A 22,938-nucleotide genomic window follows, 5' to 3' on the forward strand; every position below is an offset into this window, starting at 1 on the left:
TTTAAAAAAACAAAGTTAGGTTTAAAAGTCCCATTTAACTAGAGGATAAAACTTTTAAGTATAGTGTGATGTAAATGTGCCCAAGTAAATCACTGTGCTTTGATGGAGCAAAGATTATCATTTAAAGTAAACCCGTTTCTCTTTCTGTATGAAACAGACGTTACAACAAGAGATAAATAAGCTAACAACACAGTCATATAGCGAGGAAAAAAATGCTGAGTGATTCTGTATTTTATGAGAATATATTGACAATAACTTCAAGTGTATCAGCCCCGCACAATCTCCTTCAACCCCTCCAAGCACATAAAGAAGCTTCTAGTCTCAGTAAGCGCAGGGACACACAAGCTCAAGACAAATCATGTGTTCTCCATCATTTTTATTGCAACCCAGAGTCCTCATAGAGACATTGTGGAATAGAAAGAGTGATTTCTCTGCCCACTCCCACTTATTTTCAATTACACTGTGAGCCCAGACCCCTGTATATATATGATATATGAGGTCGGACAATTAAGTTCGTGAACTCATCCTAGAAAAAGTGCTACATACCTCATTGCTGAATATCACTATGGTCACCTTTGAGGTACCCCCCGTGGGAAGCTATGCACTGACGCCAGTGCCTTGTCCACATTTCAAAGCAATTTTGGAACTCTTTTTCTGGAATGGCCATTACAGCTGTCATACTATCCTTGATGTCATGAATGTCATCAAAATGTCTTCCTTTCAATATTTCTTTTATCTTCAGATAAAGAAAGAAGTCATTGGAGGCTAGATCAGGTGAGTAGGGAGGGTGTTCCAATACAGTTATTTGTTTACTGGCTAAAAACTCCCTCACAGACAGTGCCCTGTGAGCTGGTGCATAGTCGTGATGCAAGAGACATGAATTGTTGGCAAAAAGTTCAGGTCATCTAACTTTTTCATGCAGCCTTTTCAGCACTTCCAAATAGTAAACTTGGTTAACTATTTGTCCAGTTGGTACAAATTCATAATGAAGAATCCCTCTGATATCAAAAAAGATTAGCAACATCGCTGCAACAAGTTTTCAAACTTAATTGTCAGACCTGGTTTGTATTAAAAAACACTACTAACCTCTCATCTTTAATTTGATCTTACAAAAATTCTAAAATAGCCAATGCTCTTCAACAAGTAGCACTTTGGCAATATGGTACCATCTAGTTACACAAAGAGCAATATGAGTGACTGCACTATGTTGTATCATATATCTACTAACCAGCAGTTTCATGTGGGAGCAATGTACAGAACCATGATATCCGTTTTCCTCGAAAGATGTTTAATGAAATCTTTCCTCCTGTCAATTACAGTGGATGCTACAGACCAAAGTGAACTAAACATGTATTTAGTATTGTGAGAAAATAAAATATTATTTATATTGCTATAGATAATTCTATATACATTAAAGGCAGAATTGAAAATATTCTTCTTCTTGTGTTGTAATAATGTTGAAAAATGTTTATAAGAACTCAGGCTGAAAGCCACCAAAAATCAGGTCTGGAAAATGTAGAACCTATACTTTCTGTTAATGAGATTGAAAGAATGAAAGGAGACAGGATCTACATAGGTTGACAATTATTCATAGCTGTGGAATATACACAGAGAGAAGGGAGCCCATTATCCATCACACGACCTGAGCTGAGCGAAGAGGCGATTGATGACCCAGGACACTTCTCCAACTATCAAAATTTAAGTAAGAAATACATAAAATTTTAGTATAAAATATAAAAACAGTAAAAATTTCTAAGTTTTATTTTTGTTTCTGAGATCAGAATAATACACAAATCTCAATTTTGCTTAAAACATACTTGAACTTGACATGAACCCAAGTTTCAGTAATGAGTATGCTGGGAATTTGGGGTTTGGCCTAATTAAATGTCAGGCCAGGAATTCTAAGTGAATCATCATTACATCATGATGCAAAGGACCTCTTCAAGTCCTTGTGTTTTATATATTTATCCTCCTGGGTATAATCACAATAGTTGGCTATTTCAAGCTCTGCATTTTCACACTTTAGAATGCTCAAGAGCTGTTGACATACTGTTGTTTAGTCACACCCTATTTCTAAATGATCTCATAAAAGAGTTAACCAAGGAAAACCGTAATAAGACATGGCTTTATAGTTTTCTTATTGGACTTGGTTGCCCTTCTTAATCATAATGGCAAAAATGCTTAGATTTATTTTCAAGGACTAGGGCAAATTTTATTTCTAAAATTGGCGAGGGTGGATAGGGGAGCCACTGTTGTGTTGTGTTTCCTGGCTTTGTGATTGTGTAAGTAGGAAGAGGTTGTCCACCGAGAATACGGAGAGCGACACCGAGTTCTTGTTTTATCACATACTCTTACCCTAAAAGAGGGGTGCTTTGGCACCACAGATATATACATAAATATCTATCTATCTATCTATCTATCTATCTATCTATCTATCTATATCTATATATAGATATATATCTCTACATATATCTTGTGTATATATATATATATATATATATATACTGCATATATATATACACACATATATGTATATATAGTGTATATATGTGTGTGTGTGTGTGTGTGTGTGTGTGTGTATATATATATATATATATATATAAATTTCAAAAGCAAATATGTGTAACTTAATTAAATACGTGCTCCATAATGTTCTTATTTTTCTAATTTCACCACAGAACAGGGACTACTTGGTCTACGCAGTGATGTGGAGGCAAGTCCAGGTAGGTAACCATGTTTGCACTGGTCTTTTCACCACTGACAGGGAGACATGGTCCTGATGGTAAATGACTATAACCTGAGTAGATACTACAGTTCCATCACAGAGTGAGATCAGCACGTTACACGCGTAGAACTTGTCATCAGTTAATGTGGTATGCAGATATATCACATATATGATCCTATTGTGAAAAAAAAAAGAAAAGTGAAAACTTGTAGGGTCTGATGTGATAATGGGAGTGAAGTAATGAAGACAGTTATGGGAAAGTGGTAGCATATCATACAAGGACCACTCAAAAGCACTGTTTTATACACTAAAACATGTTTATATCACACTGTTTAAAAATACATCCGAGTGCGTCTTTATCATTGAGAATGCCATCTTACATTTCTATCGGAAATTCCTGACTTTCTCTCTGTTCTTCATATACTTAGATCAAAAGGCTGTGAGCTGTGTGAACTACAAAACATCCATGTTCACATAGAGTTCAATCACAGAAGAGGAATTCTGCCAGTTCCTCTAGGCTTGAACAACTTAAGGTCAAAGGGAAAAGCTAAAGGAATTAATTAATTTATATGAGATTATTTTACTAAAAAAGAAAACAAACTATCATTGTTTATTCTTTCAGATTTGAAGACTCCCACCTTCCTTCATTTCCTTAAAATAATGTCTGGCTTTCTTTGGTTTTTGTCTAGTCTAGCTTCCCAAAATTCAACACTGACAATCCTTAAAACTATTAAATCATGGTTAAAATACACAGTTTTTCATGATGTACATGGATGTATCCCTCTTCTTCTTTACTTAGATTTACATGATATTTTCAATCCTGGATTATGGATAGACAGAAATTTTAAAATATTACATCATTTGTTTCTTTTTGTATCAGTTGGCTGTATTCACCAACACGTTTCATAAAGTGCAAAAATAAGGAGCCCATATAAGAGAGGTAACAGTCTACTAACCCAGGCCATAAAAGAACATTTTAATGATTCATCAGAAATTAGAAACTGTTCTTTCTCTTGCAGTCTTAGGACATATCATTCTCCAGGATTAATTAATTAAGTTTTCTGTGGGGAAAAGATGTATTTGACAACACAAGAATCTGTTGAAAACTAGTCTATGTTTCTTTTATAAACTACTTTTTCTTCTTCTATCTTGCTCTCAAAATATATTTTTCCTGCCTTAGTTGACTCAAGTTTAGCAAATGAAAACCTAATAGAGAGCACAATATGTCTTCACAATAACAGTGTTTACAGAACAAATTACTCCATTTCTGCTGTTGGAAATGAGAAGTCAGAAGGATTCAAAACATCAGGAAACTTACAAAGTGAAGGCACATTTAAAAATTCAGGGTCTTTTTTTTCTGTGTATTAAGTAATCTTGTGATTTTTCCCAAGAAAAATCGTGAGATTTTTCTCTAATTCTTTTCTATTCTATATATTTCTAACTAACCCAATAAACCAATTAAAGATATATTGAGACACAGCAATATGTACATTTAGAAAGAAATATGGCATAGTATTAGATATTTAAATTATGACATAGCTTTTTTGTGTCCTTTAAATTACTTTCATAATTAGTATACTATCCAAATAACCTTTAAAATAATTATAGTAGTAAGAGTATTTTATATTACTTAAACTTTGGAAACCATAAGCCAATGGAGTCAAAATGATCAATGCTATTATTATAAATTGTCTGTGTAAGCTATTTACCATATATCAAGTATAGTAAATAAATTTAAGGTAATGTAACAACTCATGTGGCTGCCTAGAGTGCTAAGTTAAAATGGAATATGAGGTTGTCTTTTTCTTTAATGAGCGAGTGCTAAGATTGATAAGCCATACCTGCTGTGGGAGAGTAATAATAGCATGTCTGCTTCAGATTTGTCATTCTTGCTATAAAGTTAAGTATAGAAGGATTTACTATATAGAAAGTAAACTATATACCATCAGTTTTTATTAAAAAGATTTCTATATTTGCAACAATATTTTCAATGCCTTCCTTTCACTGGTGCTTCTCTCTGTGCCTTTGCATATTTGTTGGTTCGATTCAAGGGGAAACTTCATTCATCTACACTCATGGTCCTATCCTGGAAGGTTTTATTACCTGGAATGCCTCTGCCTTCAAAAAAAATGTAACGTCTCCATCGGCAGCCCTCAATCAGTTATGCCTAATGTAATTTTTCTTTGACCTCATGAAGAGACTACATCTTGATTGCCTTGTTTGATCCCACTTATTAGCCCTCTGAAATTCATGCTTTTTTATATATACGTAGCTTACATACACATAGCTATGATCTCACATTTCAAACATGATTATGCCACGGAGAATACAGGCTATCCAGGAAGGTAAGCATTCCCCTTGATTCTGTCCCTTCACCCAATTTCAACATTTTGTTTCTTTGTAACCATTCTTACATCTTGCTCTTCTGACCCAGAAGACAACACATGCACCTTATTCTTTTCATTGTTTCCCCACTGTGCTTCCCATCTCATCTACTCCTGCTTCTCTATGATTGTCTCCTGCAAATTTTCCTACTTTTCCTTGTCTGCATCTCTACAGACGTACTGTCTGCAGCAAATAAGCATTTTCAAATCGACTACCTATTCAAAATCACAGCAACAACCACGGAATACCTCCCAAGACTCCAAATTTTACTCCAGTGACAGGCCTGTCATTTACCCTCCTTTCTCAGGCAAATTTTCCAAAGTGGAGTTCAGATTCTCTGATTCACAAAAGAGGCAGCCCATCACGAAGCTGACAGGAATGAGCCTTGAAGCCAGTGGGAACTGGAATCCTGTGCAACCACTTCCTTGCCATCTAACATCAGGCACCGTATGTAAGCTGCCTTTGAAAGTTTCTATAGCTACAAAAGGAGATAACACATGCCTGTTGTGGACATATGAGAACTAAATTACTCAAATTACATAAAGATTTTACTATACACAAGTGACGGCTTTCGTATTGTCCAGTGGATTCCTTATTTCTTCCCACATCTTTTGTCCACTCCTAGTAGTGCTTTCCGTCAGACATTCATCGTTTCTTACCTGCATTATTCAACAACTCCCTAGTTTTTAATTACAGCTTACTACCAACTGTTTCTAATGCATTTTCTCACCCAACTACCAAAGTAGTTATTATTTTAAAAAGAAATCTTCCCATGTTACCACCTGGTGAACAGTTGGTAAAGGACTACCAATACCAAGCAGTGTTCCATAATGTTTTATCTAATTATTTGCATCACAGTCACCTAACCTGCTTGCTATAAATGAGTATCACATACACACACAATGAATATCACAAAGCATCACCTACTGAATCAGGATCTTTAGGCAATTTTTATAAAACTGCTTCACAGCTTGGATTCCCATTCATTCTGCATTAAATATAAGGCCCGTAATTATTGGCCACATGATGCTGCGCCACACTGAACTTCTAGAGACGTTTCCCAAACATGGAGCATTCTCTCGTAGTGGATTGACTCTCCAGAAACATGGAATATTTCTACCTTTATTTAATTAAGTTTTCAAAATTCCCCTGCTTGAAGAATTTTCCACTGGCCATGAACTTCCATCTCTCTTTCTCCACTTTTGTATGTATTTAATGCCCTAAATGACACTTATGCTTATATTTATCATTATACATACCTCACTTCAATGTCTTTCCCATCAAATTGTAATTGTCTTTAAGAAAGTTAGAAAGGAGAGTCTTATCTCTGCATGCTTAGCACGTACCACATTGTATTGTACTTAATAAGGATTGTGCGTTGATTTGTCTATCATCCACCTAGTTACTTATCTGTCCATCTATTTATATAACTGTCTAGGTACGTATGTATATATGTATATATGTATTTATATAATTATTTATTATTCATGGATTTATTACATTAAGAATCAATTAGTTCATATAAGTACATAAAACACATACATTTATCAGCTATGTAAAAGGGAATAAACAAAGAAATATACTTTGCTGAAGATAATGCATATCCAAATCTGCTATACTGACTTACATATATAGCTATATTACAACAAACGAGATGCATCCTTTACACAATAGCCATCATCCATAAGAAAATCAGTATTATCAAATTGCTCAGTGAGAATTCTCCTGGAGCTCAGAAGTGCTGAAATCAATAAAGAACACCATCTTCAAAATGCTGTCCTATGTTTAGCACAACCCCAGCTATTCCGTGTTACATCAATTAAATGGAGCCACCTATTTCTTCTATCCAATGGAGTTCTATCCAGTGTACTATTGAAAGAAGTATGTTTTATCCAATCTAGGTCAGTCACTAAAATACCTTTCATGAGACCTCCCTGGCTGTCTCCCCTCCCTCTTCTCTAGTCCAGATGGGGACCATCCATTTGGGGATTCTGAGGCACTTACCATGAGAAAACCACTAGATAGAATGAGCCTGAGTCTCTCAATTACCAAATAGAATGATGCCCAACTGGACTGTGATGAAAGACACAAATAAGCTTGTATTTTTTTGTTGTTTTCCATCTTGTAGAAATGGTCCAAGTTTAGCTAAAAAAAAAAAAAAAAAATAGTCACAGTAGATCCCTCGATGAGTTCCTTAAGATTTTTGTTTTTATAGTAACTTTTGCCATAAGGTAATGGCAAAATAAAATGCATTTTTTTCTGAAACACCAATAAAATTACTAAGTACACAGATGTCTAGAGATCTGGTGCAATCAAAGAGTATATTTCAAGTATATATGGAAGAGTTGATGGACTGATGATATGTTTTTCAAGTATTCCTTGCTCAGTATTATTTCTCTTGTCTTTTGATAAATATTCAGTGATTGTAACATAGTAGATACCCCTTAAGTTTTGTTTTAAGTGAGTGATTTGATGTAATACATTTCATTCCACCCCTCCTCACACTTCTCCACCCCCAGTGGCTCTAGTAAGAGAGTAAAAAAAAAAAAAAATGATGGAGAATAGAATGGAGGTCAAAACCTTCCACATATGAAGATGAAACACCTGGTTTAAACTGATTTAAGAACAAAATTTCAGTAATGGTTTCCCTATACCTTAAAGCTGTAGCATTAATATTTCTGCTAACTCTGATTCCAACTGTTTCCTTGGTGTAAGCTCTAAAATGCCCTGAGGATATAGAGTGATATGAAATACACATACAGCTAGTGATTGAAGAAAATCAGCTTTCTCTTCTGCTAGTGGTCCTAATGGTATTATAGACATTTAAATAATGGGTTAAAATCCCAACAGCGATATCTTTATGTTACTTTTGCCTGAGATAGTTTCACAAGGTGACTTGTGTGTTTTGGAGGATACCAGTAACTTAAAATATATAGAGAGACACAGTTCCCAAATATTCTGTATCAATGGATATAAATCACGAATAAAATCATTGGTATGTAATTCTTTGAAGGATTAGTGTTTCAATTCAGTGTGGGTACAGACTAAATTTTATATTCTTAGTCAAAACATTTTCACCATAACCATTACCTATTTCACCAAAGTTAATGCTGTAACTCTCTCACAATTCTAATTTTCTCATGAAATTTTGAATAGTTGCTGTATACAGTTAATAATCTGAGTGTGTAATAAGAGGTCTTCACAGCATTTCTTCCCTGTTCTCCATCTCCTATAGAAGCTAAGGAAGAGTGGAGACATGTGAAAATAAAAACTAAGAGAGCAATGAATGCTAGTAAATATTTGCTGTGTTTTGAGTAAAAGATGGGGTCAATTTTCAGTTTATTCAATGTAAAGCTCTCCTTAGAGTAAAAAAAAAAAAAAAAATCAGCTGCAAGGAATGTATGAAATCACAATACAAAATGCAAGTTTACATGATGAGATCAGAGATCCTATCATCCTCTTCATTTATCAAAATGCAGGGAAAAAAACTATATAAAATGCTATAGCTTCAATGACTTTACTAGGCCATATTTAAGTTGTGTCTATAAAGTTGCGAAAATAGTTTCCATAAATCATGCATAGAAAGCAGTCTTTTTACCTTCGTGTCATTGCCCTTGCCTGAGGGAGTATAAACAGAGCTACAAGTCTTGATACCCCTCGTCCATTTTAAGTACCATGTATGGCTATTACCATACCAGCCTTTTTCTCATTTGCATGCAACTTAGCCTCCATTTCATTAAGCTGTCAGTGTCAGGCTAAAAGGAACTTTTCCTTATCTGAGCTGATAGATAGCAGTGCAGCTAGTTCCCTTGTGTCTGCATCTTTCAGTGAGAAAGCAAGACTGGGAAACAGATTTATAACAATACATGGATGCAATGAATTAGAAAAGACAGTTTCAGAGCAATGACATGCTTTTTTTCCCCTCTGATGCACACTCCACTGAGATATGTCAAATACACTGTATTAAAGCTTCACAAGTTTTGAAAGCTTTGCCAACCTCTTTCTTTTGTTGGTTTTGTTGTTGTTGTTCTTTTCATTTTCCCTCATTTTGTTTTCTTCGTATTTCCTCTGAATAAGGAATGTACTTTTTAGATTGCTGTGTTGTGAAGATTATAAATGATACTTTCCCCTCTTACATTCCACATCTAATTGTTAAATGATCATTAGCTCTATTTCTCAAAGGAAAACTTTACAAAAAAGTAAGTCTGTCATATCAGCAGAGCAGCCCACATCCATCAATGAAGGCTGACGCTCTCCCAGTTTATCGTATAGAGCCACGGCTAGAATAAAAATCATTTCAAAATTGGACTTATTCACTTACTTAGAGGAAACGAAAATAGGTTTGGTAGCTTTTAAGTTTTTAATCTTTATAGGCAGCATAGTAAAATAATGTGTCCCATAACACATTATAACTATAATTGCCTGAGTCCAGAAGTTCTGTCCATTTGTCAGGGTTATTTAATCCTTATACATAATGAGAAGATAAATGCTATATTTTCAGGTTTTGTTTACCAGGTATTATATTTTCCTAAGCAAGATCAAACGACGTAATACATTTCTATTTGGTGGCTAGGAATGTCCTTGGGTCCACCATTCCCTCTAACATATGGACCTTTTCAAGAATATAGCAGAAGGAGTGCATACTATCTGTGTGCCATTGCCACTATGGAGCACTAGGAAACTGAAATGCAGCACAGAGCGGAAGCATGCAGATGGCTGTTGGGCTGATAATGGCCTTCCTTCTTGTAACATCCATTGTAGACCCAAATCATCTGGAAATATTACAACAACTGTCATAAAGTTCAGCACACTTACCTCCCTACAGCTTCCTTGTGCTCCAAGCACATTCATTTTCTGAAGTCCATTTACACTTATTTGAAGTCCACTGTGGTCTAGGAAAGTGGTAGGTGCTAGAATGCACTGGTAAGCAGCCCAGAACTTACCCTACCCTTAGGAATTTTATAGTCTAATTTGGGATGAAAAGTATGTGTAGGTTATTCTAAAGTAATGTGATTTGTAATAGGATAATGATATATACAGATGGTTATGGTAATATATATGAAAAGGAGAACTCATTATTTGCTGGGATTTCTGGAAAACTTTCCTGAAAAAAGAATGGTGCATAATCAGGTTACTAAGTGATGAGTAAGAATTAGGAAAGTGAAGAGGCAACACAAAAAGAACCAAAAACATGGCTGGAACTCAAATCTAACATGACTGTTCTGTTCCTACGCTAAGCAGATTACAATGTTTCTACATTTATTCAGCACAGCAGTCTGATACAGTAAGAATTCTTAAATCTTATTTACAGGTAAGAACACTGAGACTCAGATATAATATCTATGGTCACACAGCTAATAAGGCAAATATCCATCTGATAAATACATTTCTCCCTCATTGGATTGTAATTTCCAGGAACACTGGAAAGACCATAAACAGTATGCACTCAATTTTTGATTGTTAAATTAATGAACGTGTGAATGATTCCAATGCCATTCACTTATTGTTATATTATGCTTTTATTTTACTAGGCAGAGGAAACAGTTTCTATAAATGACTGGAGGCTAGGTAAAGCATGATTGATGCTTTTAGAGATCTGCAAGTGCTTTAGCTTAACAAAAATTTTTATTTCTTACTTAGATGCTCCCAAATGTAATACAACACATTTCTTAAATTATATCTACATTGCAAGACAGAAGCCTGTTACATATTATTAGGTGTCTCCCTGAAAATGTGATTTAAAAAGAAAAAGTTAGATTTGCATTCCAGGGGAGACATTGACTAGATGTGTGATCATTGAGAAATAAAAACATGAAAGTTTTCCCATGTGTAAAATGCCATAAAATGATATCTCTCCACCAGCTTATTGTAAGGTTTAAATTGAACTGCCTTTGTACGCTCTCCATCACAGTACCTGCCAATATTGAGAACTCAGTAAATGTGAGTATCCTTTTCGTTGCCCAATTTTTGAATTGAAGTTATTACTTTTCATGAGTTGCTATTTTGTTTTATCGATCTGCAAATCAAGTTTTGCCAACCTATACAATCATTAATATAAAGTCTAAATTTTTGGTGGTAGGAAATTACATCATTTAGAATTGTTTTATAAAAACAACTCTAGTGTGTATGAGGGATGATCAGCAAATACGGTGAATGTTTAAATTTAAAAAACATTATTACAGTAAAAGACACATTGCCACTAATCCCCACAAAATACTCTTCCTCACTTTGAACACACTTATCCCATTGTTCTTGCCACTTTCTGAAGCAGTGCTGGAAGTCCTTGTTTGTGAGTGTCTTTAATTGCACTGTCGTGGATGCCTCAATGTCCTGAATTGATTCAAAATGTTTTCCTTTCACGGTCATCTTGACTTTGGGGAAGAGCCAGAAATTGCATGGTGCCAGATTTGGTGAAAAAGGTGGATGAAGACACACCATAATGTTTTTATTTGACAGACATTGCCATATACCAGAAGAGAGGTGTGACACAGAGTGTTGTTATGATGGAGGATGAAGTAAAGATGCTCACGAAAGAGGACTTCCAGAACTGCTTCAGAAAGCGGCAAGAATGATGGGCTAAGTGTTTGAAGTGAGGGGGCGTATTTTGAGGGGGATTAATGGGAACGTGTCTTTTATTGTAATAAATTTTATTTAAACATTAACTGTATCTTTTGATCATACCTTGTAAAAGTGAACTTTAATATCAATTTCTAGTCATGTGATTTATTTGAAGAGAAGCTCCAAATTTTAGCTCATATTTCTTTGGAAAACAAAGACCACAAATTATCAAACTATACAGCCTCTGTATATCATTTACTGCAACGACTATATATGTCATACCTAATTGATATAGGGCACCGTACAAGGTGCCTCAAAGAATGAAAAGCTAAGTGCGCCTATAATCTAGTCAGGGTTGGATAATAACTAGGGTAGTGTTAAAAAAATGATAAAGGGAGGATGGGAAAGATATTTGAGAATTTAGAATTACGTATTTAAATACAGATTCATTGTGGTTGTTTTGGGAGAGTAAAGAATTAAATATGACATGTTTTACACCTAAGAAAAGGAAGAATGGCGCGATCATTAATGGAGAGAGGGAACTGAGAAGATAAAAGGTTACAGGGATAATGATGAGCTTAGTTCTACACATATTGGACTATCCTCATGAGATGGATATTATACAAAATGATACAATTTTATAATGTAAATTATACAAAAAGCCCATGTGGAGTTTGATCTAGAAATGAGAATTTCAATGCTGCTTGAAAATGGTTAAGTGGCAAATGGGATTCCCACTGCAGAAAGACTATTAATTGATAGGTAGATACGTAGGTAGGTAAGTAGGTACTAGGTAGGGAAGTATGCAGGTAGATAGATGGTAATAGGCAGACAGATTTTTAAAAGCCAAAGATAGAACATAAACTAAAGGAATATTTGTACTTTGTACTTTGAAGGAAGAAGCCTAAAGAGAAGCCAGCAAAGAAAAAAAGAATAAAGAAAAAAACAAACACAACAACAAAGAAAAAGAAAGAAAGAAAGAAGAGGAAAAAAGAGGTCAACAAGAAAGAATTATTAAAGATTGCAGAGAATTCTGAGATGTTAAAAACTAAAAAGAGACCATGGAATTTGGCAAATATATTTTTGTTCACTACATAGTACGCAATTTTTACTGCTTCCTTCACACTGTTTAAATTATTAAAATGATTAATATGAGGGATATTCAGAGATATTTGCAAATAGCAGCGTGACTAATCTTTTTACTATTTTTTATTTATTTCTATACTTCCTAAGTGGAGAGGGATCATTATAGCAGTTCCTATTTACTTTCATTAATCTAACTTTTGGAAACTTTAGGGAATAATTTCAGGTAAAAGGGCATTTTCCATATATAGGATAATAAGTTTTTTGGTAGTATGACTCCACTGATATTTTAATATTAATTTATTATGGATTCTGTTTTTTTTAGAATATTTTCAATTTAATATCTTAAGATATGGTTGATTAAAAGAGTAGTAAGATAGGTCAAAATCAGGAGAAACAGTTAAAATTATAATGTTAGTCAATGTTAAAACAATATCCACTTCAAACTTTAATACATCTCTTCATAATTAAACCAATGTAAGCTTTTATTTTTCTGTTGTAAAAAATCAAGCTTTATGTAAATTTGGTCAACAATTACAAATTATCTCATTCTACTTTAACAAGACTTTTCTTCCCATGAAACTTATGTTTTTCAAATCTTCCCCAAAAGTCCCCTAAACATTCTTTCTTTCAGGAAGTTATTGCTTTTAATTTGTTGCCCCTGTATTATTAATGCTTGAGGAATAATTCAGATAAGCATTTTAGAGGAATATGTATTTTTAGCTAAGTATTTTAGAATATTGTGATTTATTTTAACTATAATCCTTTGGTTTACATGGGAACTTTAATTGTTAGAAATTATGATGTTTTCCGCTGCGGCGAGGCAGGCAAGTGCCAAGTAAACTGATATATAGATAAAATAATTAGAAAGTATAAATAAGTGCTATATAGGAACTAAACAAGGCGTAGAGGAGACTGGCTTAAATGATATGGTGTCCAGAAGAGTCCTGTCAGATGAGGTGATATCTACAATGATATTCCACTGTTGAGAGGGAACAAACCAATCGGAGATTGAGGGAAGAACGTTCAAAAGGTAGAATGAAATGCACACAAAAAGCCTTGTGGTTTGAGTTTCTTCATCTGTTAAAGAGGAGTCATGATAATCTGTATACACATTTTTGAGAATGAAATAATAAAAAGCATATGCAGGACTAAGCACAGTTCTAGAAACATAGTAAACATGAAATAAAGGTTATAACACTCCCCTAATGAGTAGAATTGTTAAAATACGAAGTTAGTACTGCCTTAGTGTTTTGAGCACTGGTTTGATTTTAGAAAGTGCTCTAATTATGCAGCCCATGTCTTCCATCTATGACAAGCTTTATAATTTCAGGCAAATTGCTCATTAAGATCATAGAATCTCAGATTCCTCTTCTGAAAAATGGGATCAGTCCTGGGAGGTTAGCCTCCCAGGCAGGGAAGACAAGGGCAGAGACCATGTGGAGGAGCAAAGGAAAACAATCAGCGCAAGGTCATTACCTCACCTTTATAGATGAGCAGGTTGTGTAAAAGAGTTTCCATAATTACTAAGTCCTAGGAGAGTCTGAGTCCAAAGTCCATGATAGATTATACAACTGTCTCTCACTGCCTCTGTATTTAAACACGTTCAATTCCCCTTGCGGTAAAATTCGACACTAAGAACTAGGTAGAGGACCCTGCATCCATTTAGGGAACTTAGAATGTGTGTCAGGCTTTAATATAGAAGTCCACAATCAAGGCTAGGGACATGGAGGGGTCTCCCCGGGGACACTAGGCAAGATGTAGAGACATATTTAGTTGTTGCAACGAGGGTGAGGAGGGAAAGAGTTTCTGTTAGCATCCAGTGGGTAGAGACAGGGATACTGCTGAACATTCTGTAATCCTCAGGACAGCCTCCTATAACAAAGAATTATCCTGCGCGACATGTCACTAGTGCTGAAGTTGAGAAATCCAGGGTTAAGACAATAAAGAGGTACATATTCTACTAATGACGGGGGAGGTGGTATATAAAACAACAACGACAATTACAAGTATACTGGAAGGGGTGAGATAAGAAGATTTAAGAACATATAGAATGAATTTTCTAAACCACAATAGATAAGAGTTTTTACTTTCTCTAGAAGCTGTAATCTATTAGAATGGCGTGAGGGATGGCCTCTATAAATAACTGCTGTTTGATGTATCTCACACTTGAAATATGATATTACTTTTGAGAAGTTGTAATATGGAGGAAGCGAATAAGTTTTAAAAATGAGATATTTTGCAAACTCACTGTTCTTATGTATCATTTTTTGCAGTATATGATGACAAGTAGATGAAAGATCAATGAGCTCTCTTTCAGGAATGAGGGATAAAAATTCAGAAGGCCTGTATTAAATCTCATTGATATTCATGCTTCTGATTAGGAATTCGAGAAATTTAATAATTCAAAATCTTGTTTCCATCCTGCAGTGGCTTCTTGTCAGTGTTTTGGTCATTCAATAACTGAAAACTCTTCTATGACCTTATATTTTGGCAGGACGGACAACTTTGGGTGGAATCCATTGATTTTAAACTCCTAAGATGACAATGGGATGGGTAACAAAAATTTATTGACTTCACTAAAACTGTGAGTCATGACAACCTACTCAGGTGTCTGACAGGAAGTAGGAAGAGCCTCAGTTAAAATGGACCTCTGCTAAAGCTGACCTGAGGCATGGTTAAGAAGCTGAGGTCTGGAGCCAGACTTCCTGGATTCCAATCCAAATACAGCCTTTGACCATCTGCTTGTCCTTGAGCAAGTTACTTAATCGAGCTCCACCCTCATTCACTTGAACTGTAAAGTGGGCATTAATAATAATAGTACTTGCTTCATGAAGTTTTGGTAGGAAACAAACAATATGATGTGAGTAAAGTTACTAGAGGAAAGTTTCATATATCTTCATAAGTATTATCTTCACATAGGTCAGCTAATGGTAACTAGTATGTATATTTCAATTTGTTCCTCTGTAAAATCACATATTCAAAGCATATCTCTTTATAGGGGTGTGTTGCATCCAGCGCAACACGGGCAGTGAGGGTGCGAGAAGGGGCGGTTTGGGTTAAGTTTTTAAGAAAGAAACAAACAGAGATTTAAAATCTCTCAGAAGGCCAGGGGTCTCTCAGTCTCAGAGGACTGGAGCCCAGAATAAGGTATACAAAAACATGAAAGTAACATTGTTTCTTACACAGTCATACATCATAGCAGGAAAATGTTTATTCCAATCACCCTTTATCTATAAACAGCCGAAGTACAAGGTCCTATAATGTCTTACCTAAGGTATGTACCTTTTCAGGGTCAAGTCTCTCATATTGTAACAACTCTGTTGAGATAACTGAGAGAACTGATCTTTGTTGTCTTTAAGACTTCTCTCACAAACAGGTGCAAGGGAAAAGCCAGAGCCGGCAACAGCTTTTCCCAGGCAGGGGGAAGGGGAGGCAAGGCTCCTTCCCATATTTTTCTAAGGCAGCTCATTGGGGGTCCCCACTCGGTTCCACCTGGCTTAGGTTGTATAGCCCGTGAGATATCTTACCCGTCTTTGGCTGCAAACCATCTTTTGGGGACCAGACAGAGAGACATAAGGTATAAACACAAGGATGGAACAGAGTCCCAGAAAGGTACGGTCTCACAGACTCTTCTTTCCTTAAGGAAAGACACGGGGGGACAGCTGGTTAGGCTGTTGTATGACTACAGGGGTGAATCCAAATTAAAGCTATCAAGTAGGTTATCTTAAAACAGCTAAACAGAATCTGCTGGGATTTAACAACATATTTATTAACAATGCATATAGATCATCTTTCCTAACACATGGAACAAAAAGAAGGACCAAAGGCATTGGGCCTCTAGGGACACAGGTAATGTGGTCTCAACTGATTTGAAATACAGGGCCCTTAAAAAGAGTGATGCAACAGGTAAAACTGAACAATGGCAAACTATAATATGGGCTCCTCCTTTGTAAACTGTCCTTATGCACACTATGAAAAGTTCTTCTTCCTTTGAGTAGAGAACATGAATTTACCTACGCAACAATGTCTGTTCCAAGAGAGTTTTTGGAAAGGGATAGGACCTTCCTCACTCACAGGTAGCTTTGAATTGGGGAGAAGAGAGCTATGAAATAGTTGTCTCCTGGCGCCAAAACCAAGAAACTCATGGGATAAAGAGGGTCAGGCTCTCCTGTCTGTTCCTGAGATGGAGAACAATTTTTGCTATTCCCAGCTGAGTTGGAGGAATGGGCTATTTAGTGATTCAAACACTGTGCTGTTTGCTGTTCCTTCTCTCTCTCATCCTCACTCCACATATGGAGAGGGGCAGGGAGCTCGTGAACATCTCATATCTGATCTAGGTGCCTAGGTCATTCACCTTCCTTTTATGACACAGTGGGAGCAGAGGAGAGAATTCATTATCTATCTTCCTTTTGAAAGAAGTAACATTTCTTGGATGCATTATAGAACATTCCTTGACTCTTTGGTCTTAGTTTTGCTGCAGGTAATGGAAGACTAAGGTCTCATCTAAAATTCAAAGACAAAAGAATGGGCTAGCAGCAGGAGCAGTAGCATAGTAGGAAAGGCACACAATGGGATTCTAAGAGGGAAGACTGGGTCAGCAAGTTCAAAAGGAGTTCCCTGTAGCCGGTTTGCTCACGTCTTAGAATCACACAACCAGACTTCTACAGTACAAGAAGGCTATGGATTTTAATTTAGTGGCTACCTAGTGCTTAGACTCATATCTAGGAGTAGTGCAAAAGGTTGTGACAAAAAGTCTGAGACTTATATCTAGGAGTAGTGTAAAGGGTTGTGACAATAGCACAGTAATGAGACTAGCACCAGTATAATAGAAGTTATTTTTCTTTTGGTTTCTGCTGAAGTAGAAGGAAAATAGGAAAGAGCAGTCACTCTGTGATGAATATAGAACATCACAAAATCACTTTCCATCTGCTGACTAAATAGACAAATAACCATAAATCTTTTAAATGATAAAAACAACAAAAAAATGTAGTACATATATCAAGAAAACTCTGACATCTCCTATCAGAAATCTAAGAGGAGATATTTGTTTAATTTTTTAATGTGCTGGTGTTTTTGTTTATGTAATGAACTTAAAGCTAAGTTAACTTTTTTTTTGTTTTTTAAAAAAATACATTATTGATCAATGGAGAACTTTAAGTTTTATCTAATTATGGTACTCTCTAGGACAGATGATTTTTGATTGACAAGTGTCTCTAGTTCATGGTTATAGTGACAATTATAAACAATACTGCTATTTCTTAAATAAAATACATTAAAAGTTTTACATTATTCCTTTTTCTTGTGCACTATTTTTAAGTCGTTTTTATGGGTTTAATTTACATAACTTTCATCTTTTTAAGTTTATAGTTCTATTAGCTTTAACAAACATATACAGTTGTGGTTCCTTCATATTTTAATACTGGTTTCTAGAGTCTTTAGGGAGAAAATTGTCAATAAAAGACAAGATCCTAAATTCCCAATTCTTAAAAATGACTATGAAGCCTTGCTTGAAAATACTTTAGAGAATTTCAAAATTGACCCTTTAAGAGACTAAATCTATATATTCAGTTCTCTCATAGAACTTGAGTGAAGAAAAATACATATATACATACCAATATTAAAAAAATATTAGTGACACCACAAGTGTAATACTTAGAAAATGATCACTAATTATATTTTGATTTTAAAGTTCTACTCATTTGTTAAGCTTTAGATACCATAGTTATATATTATTAAACTTTTATAATATGATAATAACTTAGTAGCTTCACTTAATATATATTGCCCTAAGACAATTATATATTGTTTAAACTAAATATTGGTTATTTTCCCAATATACTTTAACTTGAGATGTTAAATGTTCAGTGCATGCATTTATAACGTAAAATGTCTTTCATAGCTTAATGGTTTTAAGAAAAGAACATACATTCTTTATTAAGATCCATAAATGTTAAAATTGACAAATTTTCCCAATGTTTTAGGTTGGTTGCACAAGAAAACAATAATGATAATGATACGATGTCAGAATAACATTACATATTATGGCAAACTAATAACCTCCAGGGAGCTCAACTTCCATGAAATTCATTTCATATCTCATCTATTATGGAGGATCTGTGAAAAATAGTTTACTATTTCCCTTCTGAGATATTTGGCAGTGCAGGCCTGGCACATGAAAGCAAAGAGATTAGATATTGTCATTTTCAAAGGCTAAAATCTGTGAAAGCTGTTTTCTAATTCAAGAAATGTCTGAGTGATAAAAATCCCTTTATGCAAACAACATGGGAGGAGTAAAACCTAATCATTTTTCTCAGCTTTCAAAATAGACCTATTTTTGTTGTTGTTATTGTTTTAAGCAGTGCACTTCTCAGAGGGGTGCTCACATAGGTGATGTTTACTTCTTGCAAGCATCAAGAGTTGTAGTTGTAGAGTCCTGTTCAAGAGAAGGGTCTTAATCTTTCCACACCTAGGAAGTATTCATCAGAAATTTAAGCCTATGTTGTGTCCAGAATTCTAGTTGCTGCTGATGAGATTCACATGGAACAAAGAAATTGTTTTCACTTTATAATTTTACTTTCAGATTTTCATGTAGTCCCCAGTGCCTGATATCAGACCTTACTGATGGCCTAAGGCCTCCTGCGAAACCCTGACACAATGTGTAAAAATATCACTAAATGTGCACGAGTGCATAAGAAACAAAAGTTTTCATTGGATCACCACAAAGGAGCTTGTAACCAACATAATGTAAGTGCCGTTTTACAGATCCTTTAGAAGATCCGGAGACTTGCATATTTCCTTTGTGGCCTGAATTGCCAGTTTTGTTCTCCACAAAAGACACCTTCCCCGGAAGTTGTCCTCCATCCTAACATTTCTGGGCTTGGGCTGATTCTGTTCTGCTTGGGCTGATTCTGTTCTGCTTCTTCTCCATCTATGCAAGTTCTACACAGTCCTCCGGGTCCAGTTTATAAATCACATCACACATTAGTCAGTGACATTTCTAAGAGGAATCAGACCTCTATGCTCCCATACCCTCACTTCCCAACTATGGCTCGATTCAGCACTTGTGTTTGCTGTTCAGTCTCTTATGCACATCTCATCCCACCTTGCTTTAGTGAATGCCTGCGAAGTCTTGTTTATCTTGTATCTCCAACAGTGTGGTTCCAAGCCTTGCCAGAATAAGTCACACATATTGAGAGAAATCACATTATTTCCAATTTATTTCAAACCATCTACTCTTCATACGTTCCATGATGAAGTGAGGGAAGGAAAATAAGGACTGTTTAATCTGAACAAGTTTTGTTTACTAAGCTTTCTTAGTCTTCATCATCTTTTTCTTATTTTTTTTTTCCTGCTACTTTATCCTTTGGGCAGTGGCATTGAAGAGTAAGTTTTGTTGAATGCTATTAATTTTCCTATTTTCTAACATCTCATATGGAGCAGCACGATAACTTATTTGATGAAAACTTAACATTTGACAACATTTTTTTTTTTCAATCCCTTGCATTGCATTCAGATTGTAACTACAAGACTAAACATGCCATATTTTGGTTTTGTTGATTTTCTTTCAGAATCTCAGCAGATGTGAAAATGGTAAGAAAATAATACAGAGGTTCTTACCCATTTGTTATTTTGCTGTAACTTTCATGGCTTACAAAGGTAACACAAAAGTCCAACTACGTATTTCTACATGTGCTCTCTCTACATTTCCTGATTTTCATTTCTCTACAGTTTTGAAGATTATTCTGCAAAAGCTAGACTCCTACTGTGTTTCCCTGAAAATAAGACCAGGTCTTATATTAAGTTTTGCTCTAAAAGATGCATTAGGGCTTATGTTCAGGGGACGTCATCCTGAAAAATCATGCTAGGGCTTATTTTCCAGTCAGGTCTTATTTTCGGGAAAACATGATTCTAAGTCAGTAATTGTCTCTCTCTCCCTCCAATGCGCATCTCCCAGACCAGCTCTTTCTCAATCCCATCACTTTAGGCTGTGAACTTCCTTCTCCACCGCACACACACTCTTCCACTTCCTGTCTCTTTTCCCACTGCGGGAAGTTATTTTCTCTACCACTGTCTTTCTTTTAGTCCCTCCCATCTGACAGGTAAATAGCCTCAGATATTTCCTAGGATGATCCCTGAACTTCCTTGGCATAACTAATGCTAGCCTCTCCCTTAACATTATTGATTCTTTTACAAATCCCTTGAGTCTATAACCCTAATTTTCCTGTGTCTCAAGTACATTTGATCAGGAGGTAATCCTGACATTCTTTTAGATCCTGCTGACACTTCCTCACCACTAATTTCCCTCTTCTGACAAATCGTTGATTCTTTGAGGCTGACTTGATTTGATTATATTGCAAATCATATTATTGTCTGTATTGTTTCTGTCTACAAATATTGCAATTATTCCCCAACAATCACTGAAATCTTGGGTACACTGAACCTTTGATTCTTTTCTAACCAAATTCCTTATGTTACTAGACACAATTTTATGTCTATATGGAGGTCCTTCCAATACTAATTTCAAAGTTCCTTGAATTTCATTATTATATATTCTACTTTAATAAACTCAAAGACAGTATGATTCCTGGAACCAGAACAACGACCATAAATCATTAATAAGATCTTGGCCATTTCACTGAAGCTTCCCATTTTAAATAGGGATATGTATACTTGCTCTGCCCAACTTTTAGTACTTGTGGGAGGATCAAAACACATAATATATGTGAAAATGCCTTGCACACCATGAAACCTTCATGACTATAAAGTAATATCACTTTGAAAAGTATCCTTTAGTCTAGTATGATTTTAGGTGGTCCATGGGAAACTTTGATTTTTATTTCAATGATTACATGAGTGGTTTGTTGAATTTAAAACCTAGAAATACTTTTTTAAATGTCCAAATTAGAGATATAATCTGAAAATAATGGTGCACTGTATTGAAATGGCACTGCCTGAGAGAATTTGCCGACTCAAGAATTCCCAAAATCAAAATTCTGAACAACAAAATTACCTTAAAAATCCCCCTTAGTTGAAAAAGCAAATACAGCCTTTCTCTGGAAAAATATAGCAATATTTCAAAAGCCATATCTAATTGTCATTTGACTGGTCATCCTATCCAAACTATATATATATATATATATATATATATATATATATATATATATATATATTAGAATAACCACATCCTTTACTCCGCTTACTCTGCATGTTTCTCAGTCTGACCATGTTGAATACAGAGGGTGCCAAAAAAATGTGTACACATTTTAAGAAAGAAAAAAACTGTATTAAAACTGTAATATTCAATATATATCGATAACAAAAGGTAAATACAAGTCACATTTGACTTCTGCAATTACAAGAGGTGCTCAAAGTGGTTACCATCAGTGTCCAGACACTTCTGACTATGTAGAACTATTGCTTGAGCAACGCTGACTGAAATGTCCACTTGTATACATTTTTTGGCACCCAGGTATATATCATACACACACACACACACACACACACACACACACACACACACACACACATATACACACACACACATACATATATCTATATATATGATTTTATGTATATATGATTTTGCCTCCTTATGTTTTCAAAAATATGGTAGAAGTACATTTATTCTTCTTTCCACTCATTTAATCAACAAAATAGATTCTCGGCTGGGCATGATACTAGTCGCTGGAGACAACATGATATGCATAACCATTCATAATCACAGCCCTCTTAAAACTTAGAAGCTAATGGGAGACAGATTAGTCAAAAGGTCACAAAAACAAAGGAAAAATCATTATTTTCACAGACTCTAAATAGGAGAACCTATTATAGGGCAATTTGACTTGGTCAGAGAGATCAGAGAAGAATTCTTTGAAAAAGGTGTAAAGAATAAATCATCATTAACTAGATATAGAGAGGAGGAAAGAATACCCAGGTAGAGGTAATGATAAGTGCATAGGCCCCGTTTAAGGAAACACTCATAAGTTCAAAGGATTGAATGACATTTAGATTCCTGCAGAATGGAGAGCGAGGGGAACTAAGGTATGAAATATACAAGGTCATATAAAAGTCCATAACGGAGGGATAGTGGTTATCATTATTTTATTTTTATTTTAAAATAATGGATTGTTTTCATTGGGTACACATATTTTTTTAATACATGGCAAGTTATTTGACACCTCATT

The sequence above is a fragment of the Rhinolophus sinicus genome, linkage group LG07, assembly GCF_036562045.2.
Source record: "Rhinolophus sinicus isolate RSC01 linkage group LG07, ASM3656204v1, whole genome shotgun sequence".
NCBI classification, from domain to species: domain Eukaryota; kingdom Metazoa; phylum Chordata; class Mammalia; order Chiroptera; family Rhinolophidae; genus Rhinolophus; species Rhinolophus sinicus.